The following is a 6,000-nucleotide window of genomic DNA, read 5'->3' on the forward strand; positions in this document are numbered from 1 at the left end:
AAGCCTCATCTCCTTAAACCCCATCCTACAGGATCTCCTACGTCGCTGATGTCAGGAGATGTGAGGGGAAATCAGGGGAGCCCGTTAGGAAGATTTTACCGACCTTCCGGGGGACCAGTTCCCAAAGAAGTAGGCCTTAATTTTTGGGGGGAATTTTTTTCTCAGACTGTACCTCGGAATCATTAAGAAGTTTCTGATGCCAGAGGTATGGAAATCATGAGTTGTTGCACTGGTATTTTTAGTTGACGACTCGACACTCAGCTTTTTGTCCTGATAAGTATAAAACCTCGATTTAATCACTTAAAAGTTTTCGAGTTGTACTGAGAGCCATCGTACCAGGTATAAGAGACACAGACCAATTCTTACACAATTTGCCCTCATGAAAAGATTAACGCCAACGCCAAACAAGTACCAAATACGACGAAGTCTCTTCGGCGCGATCGAGTTTTCTGTACAGCATATAATGCTGTATGAAACTCTCAGGTACAGCCCATGAAACTCTCAGCCGCTACCCATGAAACTTTAAGCCAAGGCTCGGTGGTGGCCTGTGTTGTTGGCACCTATAGAGGTGCCAGATTCACGATCATGGCTAACTTTAACATTAAATAAAATAAAAACTAATGAGGCTAGAGGGCTGCAATTTGACATGTTTGATGATTGGAGGGTGGATGATCAACATACCGATTTGCAGCCCTCTAGCCTCAGTAGTTTTTAAGTTCTGAGGGCCGAGAGAAAAAGTGCAGACGGACAGACAAATAGCCATCTCGATAGTTTTCTTTTACAGAAAACTAAAAAGGCCACTAATATCAGCAACAACTTAAAAGCCATTCAGCACCGATTTTAGCACATAAGCCATTAGCAAGGTCATAAAAAACAAACAATAATTCGGTCAGTGCAAAGAGAACATTAACCTCAACCAAAGTGACTTCAACACTCTCGAGGAAACACTGAAACGAAGCCTGTTTCTCATCCAACATTTTCACTCTCCCCCATCTTCCAGGCACCTTTTGGCCAGGCCTTTTCCGTTCTTCCCCTTATCCTCATCTCCTGCTACCTGTGTCCGCTCTGTTAACATCCCCAGACCTATAAATCCAGCCCTAAAACTTCCAACGACACCCCAAAAGACGATCTCGAAGTCAATATATCGCAGCTTGAGAGGTTTTTGAATAAGATTTTGCACCGTGTCAAGAACGGGACGGGAATGTTTCTCAGTAAAGGTCGATTCGCACTGTGCAGTCGTTTTCGTATACGTCTGTCATATGAAATGCCAGTATTTTATTTTAGAAATCAAAGAGGCTTTTCGCACTATGTTTCGTATATCGTACATCTTTCGAACGGATTGTATTTATGCAAATTCCGAAGAATACTTTAGATTTCTGTATACCTTACATACGAAGGACAAACGATAGCCGGAACACAGTGTGAAGGGACTTATTGCTTTCTACTTAAAAGCAATTTACGTAAGTAGACGAAACTTATATGTGATTCGACACCAAAAGACTTGAAGGTATGCTGCGGACACAAGAACTGACGATTGGCACAAATCATACTATAAAAGGACATATGCACAATCCAAGGGTCCCTAAAATCAAATTTGTACACATTTCTTATTCCAGTCCTTCTTTCTCTAACATTTCTTTAACATTTACAGGGCACTAGCTGGTCAACCCGGCGCTGCCCGGGGAAATTCTGAATGACTACCGATAAACTGTCTCTTTTTCTTTCTCCTCCCTAACACCCTTTCTACTATCTCTCTCTCTCTCCTCCCTAACACCCACTCTACTCTCTCTCTCTCATTTCCTCTCCCTCTCTCTCTCTCTCTCTCTCTCTAGTTCCTCGTTGGACGGGTCGGTACCGTTCTCGGTTAGCACTCTGCTGGGCCCGCGTTCGAATCTCCGGCCGGCCACTGAAGAATTAGAAGAATTTATTTCTGGTGATAGAAATTCATTTCTCGCTATAATGTGGTTCGGATTCCACAATGAGCTGTAGGTCCCGTTGCTAGGTAACCAAATGGTTCTTAGCACTTAAAATAAGTCTAATCCTTTGGGCCAGCCCTAGGAGAGCTGTTAATCAGCTCAGTGGTCTGGTTAAACTAAGGCATACTTAACTTCTCTGTCTCTCACTCTTTCCCTCTTTCTCCTCCCTAATGCCCACTCTATTCTCTCTTTCACTTCCTCTCCCTTTCACTCACTCTCTCTCTCTCTCCCAGCATTTTTGATATTTTATATTTCACCCATTCTCACCCCCCCCAATTCCTATCTGGGCTAAATTTATACTTAAAGGGAACAAGGACTGTTACTATTCATCTCAGCGACCTTGAAAACTATGGATTAGACACTAATAGCTGTCATTTTATTTTTTTTCACCCCTTCTCACCCCTCCTTCCTATTGGGGCTGAACTTGGACTTAAAAGACATGGGGAGTGTCACCATTCATCTCAGCGACCTCGAAAACTATGGATTAGACACTAATATCTGTTGTTTTTGGTTATTGTTAGGTGTCACCCCCCCAAACCCCTCAACCTATGGTGCCATTGATATCTTACCCCCACAGTATTCTTTTCCAGATAGTAAGTCATATGTATACCGAAATGAGGTATGATGAACCTGTAGCATTTATCTAATTACTAAGTCTACGGGCAGAACAAGCCCCATTTTCAGGGAAGTCCTTCCCACCCCAACCCATTGGTGTAGTGATGTCTTCCCCTGCAGTATTCTTTTCTAGAGAGTAAGTCATATGTATACCAAGTTGGTTGAAATTGCTCAATACATTTCAGAGTTATCCTGGAACATACACACCCACACACACATACATACATACATACATACATACATCCATCCATTTTTATACATATAGATTCTGAATTGAAGCCGCTTCTTTTCGCTAAAGGGATTTTTTCTTTTCTTTCTCAGTCTTCTTCCAACTGGAACTACTCACAATTCCTCTTTGTATTATTTGACCTTAGCTCTTTAACTGTAATAGAAATTTTTATTCGAGTTCCCAGTTCTATCTAATATTAATAATTTCATTTCCATTTCGGCCTTCTAACTACTTAAGGGAGAAACCAACCAATAATTTTCTGTCTATTGCTGAAGCCTCATCTACTTTTCTGCTGCCATATTTATCTTTCTCTTCTGTCAAATGTCTCTGATTCTTGCAGGCCACACCTCACATCCTTTACGGTTAAAAAAAATAAGGCTATAATAACAAACTGAATTTTTGGGCATTTTCTTGTTTACATAAACTTTTATGTGCCTTGTAATCGTCCAATAATTATTATCCTTAAATGAAAAAGGTCGAAATAGTTCTTGGAAAAAATGAAGAAAATATCATAACGTGAAACTCACAACGAAGTTTGCGGTGAAACCGTGTGGGTTAAACAAATTAAACTTTTAAATTATTCAGGGAAAAATGTTGGCTTGAATTACAGTAAACCCTATGTTCACTTTTATTTTTTATTATCAGTTTATCTTCCCTTTGGTTTCTCTTTGCTCTCAAATTCTCTTTACTCCCTTTTGCATGACCGACCAGCGGTTTCTTTTTGTGTTATTCCTCTGTGCATTCCTTTATCCTGTGTCATCGTAAATTTCCTCATGTTATGACTTTTAGTTGTTTCGTTTAATTTTTGAATTTCTTATGTTGTTTTAACATTCATCATCCCATTAACCATAGACTATAGATACACATATATTATATAATTTCCGTACGGCAGGTGTTATGACCAAGATAATGTGCATTCGATGTTATCGAGTTTTTCGTGGCTTAATAATTGGAAAGACACGGATGCACATACATAATATACATACCAATCTATTCATTATATATACCATACATAATATATATAGATATATATAATTATATATATATATGTTTATCTATATTTATAATTATATCTATCTATATATATAAAAATGGATGTATGTATGTGTGCGTGTGTATGTTCCAGCATAACTCTGAAATGCATGGAGGAATTTCAACCAAACTTGGTATACATAAGACTTACTGTCTAGAAAGGAATACTGTGGGGGTAAGACATCACTAGCACCAAAAGGGGTGGAGATGGGAAGGGATTCCCGAAACGGGGTTGGTTCTGCCCGTGGACTAAGTATCTAAATAAACTCTACGAATTTATCATACCTCAATTCGGTATACTGTACATATGACTCACTATCTGGGAAAGAATACTGTGCAGGACATCACTGACACTAAAGGGGGTGAGGATGGGAAGGGAGTGACATCTGAAAATAACCAAAAATGACAGGCATTGTTTTCAAGGTTGCTGAGATGAATGGTGACACTCTCGATGCCCTTTAAGTCCAATTTTAGCCCCGATAGGAAGGGGGCGGGGTGAGAAGGGGTAAAAAATAAAATGTCAAAAATGACAGCTCTTAGTGTCTAAACCACAGTTTTCGAGGTCACTGAGATAAATAGTAACACTCCCGATGCCCTTCAAGTCCAAGTTAAGCCCCAGTAGGAATGGGGGGTGAGAAGGCGTGAAATATGAAATGTCAAAAATGCTGGGCAATGTAATTGAAGCAACTAACTTAACAGGAAAGAGAGAGAGAGAGAGAGAGAGAGAGAGAGAGAGAGAGAGAGAGAGAGAGAGAGAGAGAGAGAGAGAGAGAATGCTTAACAAGCAATTCCTGTTATCGTTATTCCTTGCTAAGTCATTCACACCTCTTAGTCGGACAAATGGCATTGCCTTTATGTTCCCTTATAAGGTCACGGAGAAGGAAAATGGCCCGTTAAAAGGCAATTTAATTTTTTTTTACGTCCAAAATGGCAATTACCAATTTTAGAGTCGACCCCCTACGTCGTTTCCGTTTTCCCCTATCCTTTCTTTTCTTTTTCATCATTCATTTCTAGTTTTCAATTTTTTAAACCAATTTTTCCATTTTTTATAATTTCTGATTTTTTTGAGGATTTCTCAGCCATCCCCCACTTTTTTTTTTATCAAATTGTTACAATCGATTCTCTTCATAAATTAGATGTTCTTTCTATGTCCTAATCCCACATCTTAAGTACCGGTCATTTTACATATTCAGACGCCTGGATCGTTAACTAAATGTCCTTCTTAGCAATGGGTAAGTAAAATGTATAAGTTGCCTTTCTTTCTTTACTTTTTCTGTCTTGATAAGCTATTCATACAAGTGTTATCTTTCTGGTATATAGAGCAAAATTTTGGTCACTTTCTTTTATTTGAATATTCTTATTTTCAATTTTTCTTATATTTATAATGTTCCCCTATCTCATGTACAGTAAGAGGTTTTGCATTGTAAATGTACTTTGGCTAATGAAAGAAACTTTCCAGTGTCATGCAATAGGACATTTCTATTCCCTTTCAGTTAGCTTGATGGTTCAAAATTTAAAGGCTGTATTCTTTATTGGGATGTACAAGCAGTGTGAATTTGGCATTTGTCCTTGGATTAAATATTCATGACTCAATAAATAGTTGAGACGAAAACCCCTGCAAAATTAATAATGTTTATACCATAAACCATCCTCAGTTATTCTTACATGTAATAAACTATGGCCAAATGATGTACGAGTATATCTAATATAAAACATACAAATTTAAACATTTTAGCCACATGTATATTAGTTAAATGATCAAATCAAGCCGGGGATTTGAAGAAAAAACGTTAAGTAAAGAGAGATGAAGCAAAGGCTCAAACAAAGAAAGAAGAGAAAAGGATGACTAAAAGTATTTTCATGACGAGGAAGATGAAGAAATAAGAAAAGTGTAAATAAAAAACCAACGGGATTTTTTAGAGAAGGTTTTCCAAAGACCAAATATTAGATTGCTCTACTGATTCGGAAATAGTATGAAATAGTATGAAACACGGAATTCTTTAGTTTATAAACAGAACAGATGAGAGATTTATAGGATTTTACCAGCATTTAAATTAAAGATTGCCTGCAGACCGTTTTAAATGAGAAACCATGTTACACTTAGGGGACTGGGAATACTGTTTACAGCCCGAAATCTGAAAGTTATCT

This window comes from Macrobrachium rosenbergii, chromosome 24, assembly GCF_040412425.1.
Source record: "Macrobrachium rosenbergii isolate ZJJX-2024 chromosome 24, ASM4041242v1, whole genome shotgun sequence".
Lineage (NCBI taxonomy): Eukaryota > Metazoa > Arthropoda > Malacostraca > Decapoda > Palaemonidae > Macrobrachium > Macrobrachium rosenbergii.